The sequence below is a fragment of the Euprymna scolopes genome, chromosome 15 (genome assembly GCF_053919585.1).
Source record: "Euprymna scolopes isolate OS-2025 chromosome 15, ASM5391958v1, whole genome shotgun sequence".
Lineage (NCBI taxonomy): Eukaryota > Metazoa > Mollusca > Cephalopoda > Sepiida > Sepiolidae > Euprymna > Euprymna scolopes.
Window position 1 is genome coordinate 43,657,673 of NC_136496.1, and position 18,985 is coordinate 43,676,657.

Sequence of the window (18,985 nt, forward strand, 5' to 3'; positions counted from 1 at the left end):
GGAAAGTCAGGCAGGGGGTGGTTGGAAGGGTCCAGTGTGGAGTTCGAGGCAAACCGGCTGGCAAGCATATTAGATCCACACAATACAAAGTCATTCATTCTTTAAAAATTCCAAACAAATAAAAAATAGAAAAACTAGAAACGTAGACCAATGCAATTATTTTAATTTATCCATTAAAATAATCAAAATAATCATTTTAAAAAGTTTATCCACTTTTACGTATTTTAATGTTTGAGACGAGGATTATTTGTATTATTTGGACTACTATTCTCATCTTGCATGTTACTCGAGGTGAAGTGGGTCACCAGTGTGAAATGGTTAACAAATGAGTATCCTTATTTTGTCATAACTTAATTTTCCCAGAGTTTGATGCGTCCATTATTGATTGTATTTATGTGTGACATTGTGTTTATAATATGACTATTGAAATTGTATCATTATTTCTGCTCTGCACTGATGAAGCAGGAAGTATGAATGCAATTGTATGCACTTTTTCACTATTTAATAAAAGGTTTGCTGATTTCTATTTAAATCACTTGAGAACTTTAGTGCATGAAATTCTGGAGTGTGAAGGTCATATAAGTATACTTGCGAAGCTGTTTTTAATTTTTTCTTAAAATGAAACTGTCCACTCTGCATTTTTACATGATTATCAAATATGACAGCTTCTTAATGATTCCCATTGTTGTTGTTTTGGAATATTTTAGTCATATGTCGAAACATTGTATCAGTTCATTTTATGCTTCACATTAATGACCTTGTGATATGAGTTGGTTGACATCTGTGACAAGTATGTGTGCCCCGTGTGTTACCAAGTGATACTGCTTTTTAATAGAACTTTTATTGAAAAAAAATGTATGCAAGAATAAAATAACTTTATTTAATATGTGTTGATAAAAAATACATAATGCTTTATTTTATGGTGATTTTTAAACTCCATATATAGATGGCCCTATTCCCCTCGGTAATTTCCTTTTTCAAGATATGTAAAGTACTCATAAATAGGGCTATGACAACAGAATATTCTTTTCATTGTTTTGACTCTGGAGTATATATCCGAGACAGACACAGTTAATCAACCGAGAACCACATCACTTTATATGAAAGCATATAAGATATCAACGGATACACACTCGAGAGTCAAAACAATGAAAAGAATATGCTGTTGTCCTAGCCCTACTTATAAAGCTTGGTACATTTTTTGTACAATAGGGAATATTACCATGCAGCATCTTTTATTTGATGGAATGCTGAGAACCTATTTGCTACCATGAACACAATTCTGTCTTCATACTTGCAGTTTATGTCTGGTAATCAACAGGTTGTGTGCAGTTTCAGTTGCAAAGGAAATCAAGACAGAATAGGAAATAACTCCAACTCGCTTTTTCTTTGTAGCAACATTTATTTCCTCATGATGTCACTCACATGATCGGCTTCTCTCACGTGATCTCAAATGTTATTCAAACCTCTCACAAGTCTTGAACATTGTCTCATTCCATATTTCACATCTCTCACATGATTGTTCTTTTTTTCTTTTTTACAGTCGTTTTTTTTTCTTTACTGATGACGTCATTTCGCATGCATTTACACATCCACACTGTTACAATAAGAAGTTAAGAAAGTAATATTAATCCATTTCAATTAGGTTTACTCTGTTCAGACGGTTTCAACATTTTATATAATACAAAAAATAAATGAAAAAGTAGAACTTTAATCATTCAAATAAAACAGTTATATATTCCTGAGTGTTTAAAATCTTCTATTTTTTTTTTTTTTTTTTTTTAATATGAGCGTTTTCTCTTTTTTGTAATTTAAAAAAGTTAATAGAAGGGGACTTCTTTTTTATGGCAAATATCGTCACCACTACCACCATCACCACTTTAATGTTACTACTACTAATAATAATATGAAAAAAGGTTATCGTGTGTGTATATAAGAAAATTGCAGGTCAAGATTAGAAATGTGCAAAATTAGAAATGAAATTTTCTAACATGTAATTGAATTGAATGAGCCTAAGGTGTTTCGGTATAAATATGGGGTGTTTTTTTAGAGGCGATGAAATTAAAATAAATCACAGAAAAATATTTTTATGACACAAATGTTGTTTACTAGCAGGCTACCCGGCATTGCCCGGTCATAAAATATGCTTACATATGATATTTTGATTAATGCAGATTTTGTATTATATTGGGCATAATATATAGTAATGATTTTAAAAGTTAAAAAAAAAATGACTTGTGCGCCACTGCCGAGAATCAAAACCAAAATGTTTAGCTTATGTTTTACTATTTCCTTTGACGTTAATACCTGACCTATGAAGATATGCTTGCTGCAAGGCTAAAAATTAAACCATGAACCAATAGCTGAACGTTTCGCATGCATATTCGTAATGCCGTCGTTTGACCTTCATTTGGCAAATTCCATTTTTTTAATTTTCCCACTTTGCACCAATTTTCCCCAGCTAAAATCCAAATACAAAGTTTCACATGGGTTGAAATACCCTATATATAAAGTTTCATGTCTGTAGACCAAAAACTGCCAGAAAAGTTTTATAAGCAAAATTTTTTAAATAAATATATGCATACATAAATATATATAGAAAAAGGTTTGTGTTTACTATAACCTTTTTACGCAAATATTATGCAAGTATAAATCATGTAGAATATCTGCATGAATATAATTACACATAATAGTTTACTAAAGATGATCATCCTATACGGAAAACCAAAAATACTAATAGGGAATTAATAAAAATGAATGTTTAAAAGAATATGTAAATTAGCTAGATCTTTTGCAGATGAAAGCAATTCTACAACTCGTATATCAAAGTTGTATTTTCTTTTTAAATAAATATGAAAAAGGGTTTTTAATATGAATATCAAATTTATAGGAGTATAGATTTCAAAAGATTAATTTTTGGCATTTATAATTTAAATATGATTTCAAGCATATAGCCCCATGGCTCGAATATATATGGGCTATTCGAGAGATCCAATTTTCACAAATTCTATGTATTAAATTAGGCAATCTTCCAGCACTAATGTATTGACTCTTGTCTTCAAAGTGGTCTATTGTGTCTGTTTTATCAGCATAGACATGACCTTTACATATACCCAAAGAAAATCGAATGGGATTAAATTGCATGAATGAAGTGGCCAGTTGACAGGACCCATTCATGAAATTATTTATCAAATGTTTTTCTCAGTAAATTGGCCCAGAGAAAGTTCATCCACCCTTTGAAAGTCTTGCTTTTAATTTTACTGCAGGTGCTAGCCACCCTCCCCACCAGTCAAATCTAGAACAAGCCTGGTGAAGAAAGCAGTTTAGTTGTAGGCAATACTGGGTTACATGGTATCACAAAGCACATATGATTTCCTTTATAACCGCTTCTTCTTCCAATCCATTTTCCTAAACTGGTTAGCCTGCAATTGGCCATATTGAATTGGAGCAATGAAAGTTGTTCAGATAAACAAGCATAAACTTATTGTACCTATTTACAATGCCTCCCCATGGAGCAGTTAGACACCAGGGTCGTTTTTTAACGTGGAGAAAAGGTACAAAAAAAAAAATTGTCTCGATTGTGAAGGATTTCTCCTCCACTGAAAGAGAATGAGAAATGGAAGTGCTGCATCTGAAGAACAGATGGTATTTATTTGCTCCCCCACTGAGCAAATTAGGCACAAGGCCGTTTTTAATGTGAGGTAAAAACCAGCTCCCCTAAAAGTAGGCAAAAAGGGGGCACTCTGGTTACCAAAAATAATAATTGTCCCAGTATAGAGGGTTTCCCCTCCATTGACTGGTACAAATTATCTTAAGTGCAGCATCTGCCGGAACAGATGGTGTTTATTTGCTCCCCCACTGAGCAAATTAGGCACAAGGCCGTTTTTAATGTGAGGTAAAAACCAGCTCCCCTAAAAGGGGTCACTCTGGTTACCAAAAATAATAATTGTCCCAGTATAGAGGGTTTCCCCTCCATTGACTGGTACAAATTATCTTAAGTGCAGCATCTGCCGGAACAGATGGTATTTATTTGCTCCCCCACCGAGCAAATTAGGCACAAGGCCAATTTTTAATGTGAGGGGTGAAGGGAGGGGGAAGGGAAAAAGGGGACCAGCTCCCGAGAGGTGGGAAATGGGAGCTGGTTAAAGGTCAGGCATTAGGGGTTGCCCCCACATCTGGTCTTTGCGGCAGTATCTGCCGGAACAGATGGTATTTATTTGCTCCCCCACTGAGCAAATTAGGCACAAGGCCGTTTTTAATGTGAGGTAAAAACCAGCTCCCCTAAAAGGGGTTACTCTGGTTACCAAAAATAATAATTGTCCCAGCATAGAGGGCTTCCCCTCCATTGACTGGCACAAACCATCTCAAGTGCAGCACCTGCCGGAACAGATACTACACTTTGATCTTGGCCAAAAGGCCAAGATTTTAGTTTATGCCAAATGATTTTCAACTTGTCAAAAGCTCATTTAATTGTGAGAACAATTTGTTAATATGACAAATCTATGTATTTGCAATTTCTGTTATGTTTATATGACTGTAATTACATACTTGTGTTTGATGAATTAGCGTAGCATATGTAAATACATGATTGTGTGTGTGTTCAAATATTCATAGAGATGTTCATTTGCAGAATGCATGAACATTTTTTTCGATAAAGAACTTTTGGCCGCATTTCAATACTGTCTAAAAAGGCAGTTGCTGCATGTCTACCAGATAAAGGCAAAACTTGCAATAGGTTTTTGCAATTCCTATAGAATTCTTCTTTACCTGTGTTCTTGCTTTTTGACATTCTTTAACCTTCACACTTGATTGTATATGTCTGCAGCTGATGGCGGTTAAGAAGGCATGTTTTTCTTTTTCCAATTTATTGTTCTTTCTTTTTTATTACGCAATGTCTTTCAACCTTGTCTATCATCACGATTACATAACAGAACAACATCTGGTGGGTATAATCAGCTTTATGATACTAGCTGCAATACCCATCATAAGGCAGGGTTATAATAACAAGACTACAATGCAGAAATGATGGATCTTTCCAGTACAAGTGATTTCAAATATTTCGATTTATCATTTGAATGTTTGTTGTATGGAAGTCTTCTGTGATCCATGGAGGAATGATCTACTTAACTTCAAGGGGTACTATCTGCTGCTTTGTATGTCTCCAAGTAATGACCATTGACAAAATAAGTACAAAGATTATCATTTCTGTTGCGTTGGACTTTTCGTCCAAAATGTTGATATTTACTATGATATTACACATGTATTGCATACAGCCAATGACATTCTTAAAAAAAAATCCTTTGTTGTAAGCCAATCAGAATCAATCTGGTGAAGAATGTTTGCTGTTTTGTTGGTGCTGAAGAGTAGGGTAGGTGAAAATAATTATAAATATTTGCTAAGCAATTATAGTTTCACACGTGTTGGGAATATTCTATTCCTACGCATGTTGTGCTAACATCCATGCGTTTTTCTTGTCTTGATACAACACTGCTGGTTGCAAAAGATGGGTGACATAGAAACAGTAATTCATGAATATATTTGGTTGATTAGTGGAAATAAGACGTTTTTTGTATACTAATGAGTAAATATTCATCAAGATCCAAAGGCCACTCGAGGATAAGGATTAATGAGTTTGCCAGGTGGATGGTGAGACCACACCTTCAAGATTGGTGGCAATGGTTGAAACTTGATGGAATTTGAGGAAGAATTTGTTAATATAGAACTTTAAAATAACCATGTGCTAGTAAGCTAGGAAGCAGCTCCATGGTATTGTATTCCACAGCCCATAGAAGTTCCATTAAGTACAGGGAGGAAGAAAGGAAAATAATTTACAGTCGGTGTAGCTAGACGAGCTTTTGTTGTGAATGTTTTACAAGAGCTCGGTCATGAAAATAACGATAAAATACCAAATAACAATGTCTTTTCTGTGAAAAAGAGGCTAAAAGGAAGAGAAGAGGACATCTTCCCTCTTAGTTTGAAATTGATTTTGTACTCTATTGAAGCAGGAAGGAATGCTCTAAGTGATGATAGGCATGCATCTTAGGATGTATTTTACTCTTATACAGGTAGAAATATTTTCTGAAGCCGTAAAACAATCCCACCATTTTATCAACAATCTTAACAACGGATTTGATTTAAGACTTTCATTTCAGGTCTGGAGTAAAAATAAATTCTAGAAAGGGTTTTTCTTAAGGAAATTATTCACTCTAACTTTAAAGTGAAAATCCAATCCTTGGTGATGAAAGAATAGAAGCTTGGTTTTAGATGTATTAAAAGTAACCATCTGCATGGATGTCAGTGAATGATATGACAGCATATCCGTTGTCAATCTTGCAGGATGAAATTCATATTGCTTGTCACTGAGTAGATTGTTTTGCTTAAGTGGTTGACAACTTCTTGATTTATCACAGATTCAAGCGCACAGGAGACTGATTGGTCTGTACTGAGATGCAAAAGACCAATCTCCAGTATTTTTAAATACTGGCCAGACTGTCAAAAATTTCCAAGGTTATAGAAAGCATTTCTCCTTTAAGAAACAATTGAACAGTTTTGTAAAAATAGAAGCTAGTCCTGGTTGGAGTTTCTTCAGCACTGTAATTGGAATTTTGTCAGGACCAATTACCTTGCTGGCACCAATGTTCTTGATAAGTATCATATCTCAGACGGATATATGGATGTCATTCAGAGTATTTAGTCATAAGGTGAAATTCAGGATGTAAGCGATTCTACTCACAAAGAATAGAATTTGATGCAAAGTTTGGCTTTATCAAATGCTGAGGAAATCACTTTTAGTCCATTGATGATGATTGGAATAGAGATTTTACATCTGTTCAGAATTTTGTTTGTTATTCAAGCAAATAAGAATCAAGCCTCAGCTACTCTAGATTTAGCATAGGATTCTTTTGTGTTTTCCATGATCCTTTTGCAATGGATATGGACAATTTTAAAGGTTGCTTTAATTTCAAAACATTTCATTGAAATAATTGAAACAGCGATTTTTGTGAGCAATGATGATGGCACATATATATATATATATATATATATATATATATATATATATATATATATATATATATACTATGGTTGGCTGTTTATACTTTCCAATAAATTTCAACAGAAACTAAAGCTCTCAATAAGGTTGCCGGATTGCAGTTACTGTGACTTTGGTTTAGAATCTTGCTGATAAGCCATAAAATAGCTAAACATGTGTCCATTGTAAATTGTATTTTTATATAAATATGTAATTTTAATTTAGCTTATCTTAAATTTATCATTTATTATTGTTATAAAGCTCTATGGAAGGATATTGAAGTCTTTATGTATGTAATGTCTGCTGTCTTGATTCAGCTTAATTTAAATTTTTAAGTTATTTTCATGTTAACAACACATTCAGCATTTTATGAGGTTATACATGTCTATAATAGATTGTTTAACTATAATATCTGCATCAGCACTCATTTTCTTCAAGTTACTTTTCATGTAATGTTAGAAATATTTTCACATTTTTTTTGTTTTTTATATTTAAAGTTAGGCTTCAACAATTTATAGATACTTATTTTTATTATATCTACCTGAAACTTAATTAGTTGATTAAATGTGTCAAAGTTATTTAATAAATTGGTCTTTAAAATAATTAAAGAGTTTAACACAACATTCATTACTTGAACCATTACTTTAACAATACACATGTGTTTAAGAGGCAAGCTAGAACAACCTGAAAAGTCAACCTTGAAAAAGAAGTAGAACATGCATATTTTATGACTTGTTTAAGTGAGAAAATTCACAGGTAGATATCTTATTCATGTATAGACACATAGATCAAAGTAATAATAATAATATTATTACCCCAGTGTTCTCCATAATGCACAAGTCGCAGATATTTTATTTTCACTATTTTTTGCATTTTTCTCGTACTCTTAGAAAATATTTCATTGACGTGTTAGGATTTACAAAGACTTACAAAATTTGAACCAAATGTAAATTCAGTACCTCAATTATGCTAGCATCTGAAAGAGATGGATTTAACCCGACACTTTATTTCATGTCACTCAAAGGACACATGTTTTCAAATATAAACAAGACACATTTTTAAAAAGATCAAAATATATATTGAGTTCTGATGAATAAATTTGTTTTCATCCTCATCTACATCATCAGCAAGCATACTATATTGTATGGCAAGTGCTCAACTAAGCTTCTAACTATGCCTCTCTCCTCTTGTTGAACATTTGCAGCAGACATTCGTCTAACTACAGCAACTACTAACAATTTCTGTTTATTATCTATCTGTGCTTCAAGCTAAATGTAAATTTCATGTGAATGTTTCTTTCCTAAACCTGCCAGTCTGTGGAACACAATACCACGGAGCGGCTTCCCAGCTGATTATAATCTGGTAGTTTTCAAACAACTTCCTGTTGAGCTATCCTCTTAAATATGCAAACACTACCCAAGTTCCACCATTACCAATAATCACAGTGATGTCTCACTGATTGCCTGACACTCATGAACTTTTTCCTTGAGTGGTCTTTGAGCCTTGATAAGTGGTGATCAATTTATAAAAAAAAAAGAATAGTATGCTACATTCTAAGATAGTCATTTTACTTAACTGGAGGAAGATGAAAGAGATGCTGTCTTGTTATACAAGAAAATCTTTGTCGCTCTGTGATATCTTCCATAATTCTATCGGATCCATTGCTGTTAATTTGTCTTAAAACTTATTAGATACAAGATATTATGACAATGGGCAAAAAAAGGATGACAAACAGGGATTAAAGTTGTGTATGAAGGTGTATGGTTCTGATCTCATCCTTGGTATACTGTTAAAAAAATGTTCTGCTGAGGTTGTCTCGGTTCTCGCCGAACACTTTAACAAATGCCTTACCAAATTTTGCTTCCCTGATTGCTGGAAAATTGCTTCTGTGGTGCCAATTTTCAAGAATTCTGGTGAAAAGAATTGCCCCACTCAATTATAATTCCATTAGCTGCCTTCTGATCTTTACCAAAATCTTTGAGTCTTTTAGAAAACAAGCATAAGTCAGCAACCTCAAAGATACTAAACTTTTTTCCAACCGGTAGTATGGATTAAGGCAAGTTCTTTCTACTGCAGATATCCTAATTGCAATCTCTGAATGTATATACCATACACTGTATAAAGCAAAGGAGGCAAGGGCAGTAGCCCTAGATATGTCTAAGGCCTTTGACAGGTTCAGGCATGAAGATCTTCTCATGAAAATTTAATGATATTACTGGACAAATACTTAATATAATCAAACACTTCTTAGATAAGAGAAAAATCCAGATTGCCCTCGATAGTTGTACATCAAAATAACATAATATAAATGCGGGTGTGCCACAGGGGTTGATCTTTATTATTCCACATATTTGTAAATGATCTTGATAAAATTGTCTTTGAGATAGGTTTATTTTCTGATGACAATACTCTCTATAACAGACATCAGAGGAAAATTAGGCAGCGGCTAAAATCTTAGAGGAAGACTTCCAGTCTATGGTGGAATGGGAACGTAAATGAATGGTAACATTCAATGCTGCCAAACTAAGTTTTTTCCTTTAACAATTTCAAGAAATCGTCTCTACCACTGATTGACATGGCTAATAATAATACACTACATGAAATTTCTTTGTTCAAACTACTCGGCTTAACATTCACAGGCAACATAAATTGGAACAAATACATTGAGGACATTGCCAATGTTGCTGCAAAAAAGGTAGACACTCTCTAATGTGCTAGAAAATTACTCACACCTGAGGGTATCGTATATTTCTACAAAGTCATCATCCGCCCATACATGAATTATTGTTGTTGCATCTGGCTGATGCATCTGTCACTAGTTTTATTGTTTTTAATCCCGCATTATTAACTAAATTCCAACCCCTATCCCATCACCAAAATGTGGCATCTGTGTGCCTGTTTTACAAGTATTTTAATGGAATGTGCTCCAACAAATTTGAAGCACTTGTACACCCTTGATGTAAATACTCTGACTAACCTGACAAGCAGCAAAATCTCACCCTACACTGATGCTTAGATGTCAGAAAGCCTTCTACTCTAATAGTTTCTCTCTTCAAAATTCCCTCCCAGGTCCCTGCTTCCCTGACTGTGCTAACATGCAGAAATTCAAGTGTAATGTGAACAGACATCTTGCTGCTCAACTCCCTACATAGTATCTCTGTAGATTTGGCTCCAAACAGTAGCTCCTAAGTCCAATAGCGAGTTATTATTGGGCCAGATTTCATTTTCCTCTCAGCATGGACAATCGGGCATTTCTGCAATGCTTAAATTGAAAAAGTATATTATCGAGAGACCAATTTCCAAGTTAGAAACTACAAGCAGAAGATGTACAGTTGGTAAAGAATATGAGGAATTCCTCTGCAGAGATCCTGTTTAAATCACAGGTTGAGAATTTTAACTGGAACATCAATCTAGCACAACCATTCTCAATGTTTCACCCCTCGGATTTATGTATTTCTCCATTTAACCCCTCCCCCATACAAAAAATTCATAGCCGTCATAAAGTGACAGCAAAAAACAAGGTCAAAAGGAACCTTTTTATTGTTTAGGACTCTAGGTTTTGTATAAAAATATACAAATACATTTGTATCACAAAAATAAAAAAAAATCAAACGTTAGAAAATTATAAAGTTAATTTGCATTACGTTTCTTAGACTTGATAAAATGTGGAAAGAAATAATTGTTTTCAAATTATCAAACGTGTCAGTAAGGTCAAATCTCTTACCTCACATTCAGATAGATAAAACATCAGTTCACTTATACGTTTTCGTTCAGTCATTTACCCCCCTGACTATATAATTTTTTACCCCCTAAGAGTAAATTTACCTCTGGTTAGGAACCTCTGATCTAGCAGAAAGGCTCTGGTAGTTTTAGAAAAAGCAAACCTGTTTTATTTCATTCTTTTCTTATTTATTTGACAGGTGGAGGTGAAAAATAGCATAATAACCACTCTGACACGTGTCAGTAAGGTCAAAGCTCTTACCTCAAATCCAGATAGATAAAACATCCATTCACTTTGTTTTTTCTCGTTCAGTGAGAGCTTAGAATTTTCATGAGAGAATCTATGACTTATCTAATAAAATAAACATATCCTGTTATTTTTTAAAGTCACTTTTTAACCTTTTCCCTGGGAATTTGAAATATATTTTTTACACTTATTTTTAACAAGTCAAGTTACCTTTGTACACAGTGTGATGCTAAACTCATCCATTTCAGCTGTTAACATAATAGGAGTACCAAGTTTATAGTCGATTCAACTATTTTAAGATTTTGTGAAAGGTTTAATAAAGCTGTTATGAAATTTAATAATTTTGTTGAAGAAAGTTCTTGTGGAATTTTTAATTTTGATTTCAAATGATGCATTTTCAAATAAGTTTTCGTTATAACACCTTTACTTTATATATCATTTTAAAGAGCATTTTTCACTCTATATAATCATTTAAATTACAATAATTTTAAAACCATTATGTTTTCGTTTCAGAACGTTGAATACAAAATGGAAAAAAAAAAAAAAGAAGCAAATTCACACAATTTTCTTATTTCAATTCCAGCTAAGTCGAAAAGCTGCTAAAACAACTTGAAATATCAACAAAGCATTTGGTCCAGGAACCACCACTGAACGCACAGCACAATAGTAGTTTAAGAGATTTTGTGGCAGCGATGAGTATCTTGAAGATGATGAGCGTAGTGGTCGGCCATCGATCAATTAAGAGTCTTTATCGGAGCCAATCCACGCACAACCGCTCGAGAACTTGCTTTTGAATTAGATATAATGTATACTATGATTTCCAACCACTTGAGAGATTGAAAAGACAAAACAATTTGATAAATGGTTGTCTCGTGAATTGAATGACAACCAAAGGAAACGCTGTTATGAACGGTCATCTTCCCTTCTTTTACACAAGAACGACCCGTTTCTCAATTAGGTTGTGACCTGCAATGAAAAGTGCATTCTTTACGACAACCGGTGATGCTCAGCTCAGTGGTTAGACACCAACAAAGTCCCACGACATTCCTGAAGCCAGAGTTGCACTAAAAGAAGGTCATGCTGCTGTTGGTGGTCTGCAACTGGTCTCATCCATTAGTTTTTTGAATGCAGGTGAACCCGTTACGGCAGTGAAGTACTGTCAACAAATGGATGAATGCATCAGAAACAACAACATCCAGCATTAGTCAACAGAAAAGCCCCAATTCTCCTTCACGACAATGCCTGACCACATGTTGCTAAACCGACCCAGCAGAAGTTGAACGAATTGGGTTACGAAACTCTGCCTCATTGGCCATACTCTCCAGCCTTCTCACCTATCAACTACCACTTTTTCAAGTATCTCAACAACTTTCTGCATGAGAAATGCTTAAAAAACCTAAGCAATATCAAAAACGTCTTCAGAACGCAAGACTTTTATGTTACTGGCATAAATACACTTGTTTTGCGTTGGCAAAAGTGTGTTGATCCTGATGGTGCCTATTTTGATCAATAAATTTTTGTTTGAGTCGAGATATGTTCATCTAAATTTAAAAGTTAAAAATTGTAAGAACTGCCTTGTCAACCATAAATGATTGAAAATGTGGAAGTCTATAGATTTCCACACGTATGTCAAATCTAACTGTAATTATATTGTCTTTATTGTAATCAGTTAAAAGTAGTTTGTAGTGTAAATCCCTATACTGGACCCCCCCCCTCCTTTCCTCTATTCACCTGTTCATTTTGCAATCGCATCTTATGGTTTTATAGCTGACTTAAATTAGTTGAACATTTTTGGAATTGTAAAACAATGTCTCCAGTGTATATCATAAATTCAAAAATTCTTCAGATAGTTCCTAAATATTACTGGAATATAAAGGAAAGATTGTAAAAATAATGCATTATTGCTTCTGATTGAATAAATAAAAGAAATTTATCTCCTTATAACACAAGTACTAAGATTTTCTTTCAAATCTTTGATTAAACCAACACTATCTTGGCATTAATTAGATGAAACCATCAAAAGTAATTTTAAGTTTTGAAATTTTATTTGTTTGTATATTTTTGAATTTAAGGGAGATAACTCCTATTATATTCAATTTAAAATGAGTTTTTGCTCTTGCTGATTTTATTTTTAGGTGATTATTTAAAAAAATTCATATTAGCAGTTGCTTTGAAACATGGTGAGAGAAAGGAAAAGATGCAGCAAAAGCTAAATAAGAATGTTGAGTTACTTGAAAATTATGATTAATTAGAAGAATTAAAATAGAAATTTTCCAAACATAACTCTATCCTAGAACTAAAGAATATTGTAACATGTATTTTGTATCCTCATCTATATATCTATAAAAGTGAGAATGTGTGTGTGAGAGGACACTTCTTAATCTATATACTCAATTTTTGATTTACAGACTTGAAATTTGGTATGTAGAGTATTCAGACATGGGGAAACTTAACTGGTTTTCATCCGAAAAAAGGGCTGCTAAGGGGTCAAAATTGAAAAATGGGCATTTGTGTGTTTGTCAGCTATTTCATGAATGTGCATACGTGAATTGTTCACATGACAGTTTACTTATGTCAAGAATAAGTAGGTTTGAAAACGCTTTTCCAATATTGTGTCAAGCTGGCCTAATCGTTATCGTACTTGACTCACTATCTTTAGGTTTTGGTTTCAGTCTCAGCTCGAGTATTTTTTTGGTCTTAAAAGAAGTGAACTGTTTAGAAAAAATAATACTCGCATGTATATGTCTCAGTTTCTTTCCTTTTTTTTTTTTTTTAATTTCATTTTTTTTGTTTAAAGGAATTTAACATTACGTTTAACACCTACAGTATTTCTGTTTATAATAAATAAGTATTCTGCATTAATTAAAATGTAATATTTATGAGGATTTTACGACTAAGGAACGCCAGGCGGGCTGTTAGTAGTTTATAAGAAAGAAGCCGTGAGTAAATAAAACTTTGATTTGCTCAGCTTTAGTGTTATAACTGGAAAAGGCAAAAGAAAATGACCTGTTAGATCAACCATTGAGTTCGCGTTCAAAAAATAAAGACAAAATTGAAAACTAGTCTCTCTCTCTCTCTCTCTCTCTCTCTCTCTCTCTCTCTCTCTCTCTCTCGTGATGAGTTGAAATTGTATTACTATTTTCTTTGTTTCACTAATATAAAAAGTGAGAAAAGGAAGAGGAGAGTATTAGATGCCTCAACAAAAGTGATTACATATTGATCAATAGGAGCAGAGAGTGAACTTTACTTCCATAAGTGAGAAAAAGCGAGTGTAGTAAATAAGAGCAAAGGATTAAAACAACATATTGTTAGAGAGGAGAGTGGTAAACTGGATCATAGAGAGAAGTGCATCATTTGGTTAATTAATTGCAAATTGGCTAATTAGATGAATTCTGATATTTAACAAACATAACCTACTTGTAGACTTCACAAATATTATGACATGCATTTTGTGTAATTAAATTATATAGGAAAAAACTTTAGGGAAACAAACATTAATCAACTCATCTTTAATATTTATAACTATCAGGCTGCCAGGCGTTTCCCGGTCATAAAATACACTTAAATATGATATTTTAATTCATGCAGATTACATATTTATTATTATAGAGAAAATTCTCTATTGATCATTATATTAGACCTAATGTATAGCAGTGAGAACTAAAAAAAAATATCTATGATTCTGGTGCCATCAGGTAGAATCGAAAGATAGAGGAAAATAAAATTTATAGTTTTTTGTATTGAAATTTCATTCAGAAAAAAGAAATTTTCCAAACAAAAATTTATTATTTGAACAAAGAATACAATTCAAAGTAATTTCCTTAATCCATGATTTTTTTATGTAGGCTCATATCCTCAGAGGAAAATCATTAGCAAAATAATAAATCTGGTTTGATATAATTTTACTCTTCAGCACATACTTTGAAAATATATTAAATCTTTTTAAGGGACATCTTTTTTTGTTTCAATCCTTATTTTCTTTCTCTATGTTCCTTAAAAAGATTTAATCTTTAATATATTTTCTATGCATGTACTGAAAAGCAAAATTATATCAAACCAGATTTAATATTTTGCTCATGATTTTCTTTAGGAGATGAACCTACATCGAAAATCCATGGATTAAGGAAATTACTTTGAATTGTATTCTTTGTTCAAATAATAAATTTTTGTTTTCAAAAATCATATTTTTCTGAATGAAATTTAAATATAAAAAACTATAGTTAAAAAAAATAGGGTAAAAAGTGCTCAATACGTTAGTAGAGCTAAATATGATTTGGATATTTTATTTTAGCTTAGATCATGTGATGAGATCGGCGAGATAATTTATTGTCCTGTCTATCGAAACAACTTGTAATGATTTAAGTAAAAATCCCCGAGTTTGAAATAAAAACATATCTCAATAAAAAAAAAATAAAAAGATCACCTGTCATCGATTTTTGAAAAGATGGAATCGCCTGATCATTGAAGAGAAGTTTCAAGCAAGGATGGACGATAGACATGGTTTTCTGATTATATAGATAGATTAGAAAAAGAAAAATATCTAATTGTATTGCCCAAAACTTGTTTAATCATTCCAGGAATAAAGACATTTAATTTTTTATTATAATGTTTGAGAAATCCAATGTTGAGAAATGCTGATTTGCAAAGGATATATGAGGAGTTAAAGACAAGTTTCCATGCATGAAATAAGCTTTAAGATGAAAACCAGTAAATTAAAATTGATTTTATATAAATAATTTAACAAAGACTGTTTACATTGTGGGTTTATATTGGATAGAAGTACAGTTGAAAACAAGACGAAAGGAAGATAAAACCAAGAAAGTGTTATGTTTTCATCGATGAGCAATAAAATTTACCTTTATGACTTTTGTGCTCTCTTCTTTTATATGGCCTTCACATTTGATTGATTCCACCTTGCTCTACTTTTTTTGATAGTCAGACACAAGCTTAAATGTCCGTTATAGAATGAGAATTAACCTTTTTGGGTCTCTCTACATTACTGACTGACTTTGGCGTTTCTCTTCATTTTTCGCTTTTTATGAGTGCCCGCTTCATTTAGTGGTTGTTGATCGTCTGTTTAACCAACATCAATAAAACTTCTCATGCAGAAAATACACAAGAAGGGGTTCTCTACGTTTCTTCAAAGTTTTATTGAAGAGAATGGACTTAGGAGAGAGAAACTAAATTACTACCTAATTATTTACTTCTTAATTTCGTTATTTAAGAAATGAGGATGCATCGATAACGTTTGCCTTAGATTATCCTACATCATTAGTGTGTCTCGGTCGTATGGCTTCTCTGAGAGAACTGATCTGAAAACCTATGTCTCTCTTGCTCAGAAACGTGATGTAACGTCATCGTTCGACTTATTTTTTGTCTACAGAGTGTGACCTCTTGCCCTTGTTTTGTTATGCATCTTTCATTCAACCCTGAGAACTGTTTGTTGTACAGATTTGGATTATCCTGATATACACTAAGAGTGACCCTTGTCAAAATTCACACTAGCTAACTTAATTGCTAATTTACTGGTGTAAGATCCTTACTATTTAACAAAATTTGTTTGTTTATTGGTTTTGTTAAACTTATCTTTTTATATTTTCTTTTCTTTTATTTTCTATTATAAATCTTCTCTTCAGTGTCACTTAATAATGAGTCTGTATAACTTAATATTTCAAGAAAATCCCTTCTTCAGATGTTCATTACTTTTTGATCTTCTATCGTAGAAATAGCAGCTGTGAAGTCAGTTTCGTATTGAAAATATTCTACTGGATAATCTATAAATTTAATAAGACATTTTTTTGTTTCATTTGTTTTTTTTGTTTTTTTGTTTTTTTTGGATCATTATTATTTTCTTTTGTTATTTTTGTTTTTGCTTTATTTATTTTTAAAAACTTTTGTTTTACTAAAATAAAAATGTTATTTGTTCAAATTTAGTTTCCTTTCTGGTTCTGCAGAAACGGTACAGGTATTTCTTCGAAAATCAAAAGTTTAAACAAATCATCTGATGTTTTTCATCCCAGATAGGATTACAGATTAGAAGCACTTTAAAAGTAAACGACCTTGTACTCTATTTTCTATTAGTAGGAGATGCAAGTAGATGCCACCTACTCTGAATCAAAGAATATTATGTCTGACTTCTTGTGCTTTCTAATCTGCAAGCTTCAAAAGCAACTGATTACAGCTGTACTATCATTCTTTTCTTTGTTTTTTGTTTTTGTATATTTTGCTTTTGTACCTAGTATTTTTCTGTCTATTTAGAAATGTGAAAAAGTAGGATACTTTTAATCTTAGTATTCATTTGGAAAACGTTGCAATCAAATTATCCTTCATCATTGTGAACAATATTTTTAAATAGACTTATCTACGTCACTATATAAAAAAAAACTGTGTGACCATTTCTCATGTGTCTGAGTCTATTTCTCGTGAGTGTATGACTTGTACATTTTTTTTATTTTGTACTAACTGGGGTACTTATACAGTATAAGAACGATGCTCTTGTTGCTGCCTGGGTGGTTTATGGAAAACACCGGAAGATGCTGAAATGTTGAGTGCCTTAATCCTAATACAAAAACTCATAAAGAAAATATTTATTTGCTATTATTGGTTTATTATTTATGAAAAATCAAAATATTTATCTTGATTTGAAAAAAAAATTCATAAGAAAAAAAAAATTTTGTTATCAGTTGCTTGTTATTAAAAAAAAAATATATTTATTCATGAAACTTTCCAGCCTTACAATATTTTTTTGCTTGATTTTTATTTAAATTTTCTAAAAGTTTCATAAAAATTGTCCAATAATTATTCAATAATATTTTATTCAATTAATTTTTCATTGAAATTGTTTTCATTTTTCAATTAATTTTTCATCATACTGACAGAAATAATATATTTTTCATTAAAATAATTGGCCAGCATTTATAAAAAAAAAATTCACAAAACTTCTGCATTCTCTGTAAACTGCTCGAATAGCATAGCCCTTACACTGCCTAAGTACCCTACCTGGCTTTGCCAGTCTGTTAGAGCTTCAAAGTTTGCTATTATATTATCATAAAAAATCATAAATAATAAAGAATATTTGTGAAAAAAATTGAATATGAAAGTTTCCCTCGCTTGTCCCTACCAGTTAAACTCACATTAAGAAAAGAATTTTGGGATTCTGAATCTCAATTCAGTAGTGTTTATAATATAACATAAGCATCCAAAATATTTCATAGCTTAAGTATTTTGTTTTAGCAAAAAGTCTGAAGAAAAAGATCAATTAACGTTGTTAAATTCTCAATTATAAAGAAACTCGAGACAATTACGTAAACATTAAGCAGGCTTTTCCTTGGTAAACACCGCCATGACTTCTGATAAGTCCAAATGAAATGTGTTTATGGAATTTAATCAGGTCAACATTTATCAAAGCCTAGTTGGTTGGTTGTTTTTGTTTTCTGGCATATCAACCCTTTCCAGGTTATTTAATGCCGAATCCGGTGATTTTGAAGAAAATTTTTTTAATAGAATATATTTGTTTTTTGCAAGTCAGTTTCTATTCAACCGATAGTTGGGACCCTAACAGGTACTACCACTCCAGGTCAAAGTGGACCTGGGAGCAATGGCAATTAAAGGGTGGCTCCACACTTCCCAAAGCCTGCAAGCTGGGGCATCATATCCAGGACCCAAAGCCTAGAGGTCACTTGAGGATAAGAGTTAAACTGATGAACACCACCATGAGGGGATTGGATGATAAACACTACCATGAGAGGATTGGATGATAAACACTACCATGAGGGGATTGGAATCAAATTGGTGGAATGGTGAGAAGATTACTTAAGAAGATTTCATTATTCTAAAGGCCGACTCAAAAAGTATTTATTTACATTAGGCTTGATGATTAAGAAAAATCATTTCACTTGTGACATTGTGCTCCACAGATGGAAAAAAACTTTGTTCATGGAAGTTTTATTTATGTAGATTAATCATTCTATAAAATCTTTTATTTAAAA

At 32.4% G+C, this 18,985-nt stretch overlaps 1 protein-coding gene and 1 pseudogene across 10 annotated transcripts in view; one reads left to right on the plus strand and one right to left on the minus strand.

The window, feature by feature from the left end:
* The window catches only part of LOC145293795 (sodium-dependent phosphate transporter 1-A-like), a 263,709-nt gene that overhangs the window by 100,162 nt on the left and 144,562 nt on the right, over positions 1-18,985 (plus strand). The window lies entirely within an intron of this gene.
* LOC145294412 (U2 spliceosomal RNA) lies at positions 4,217-4,429 on the minus strand (annotated as a pseudogene).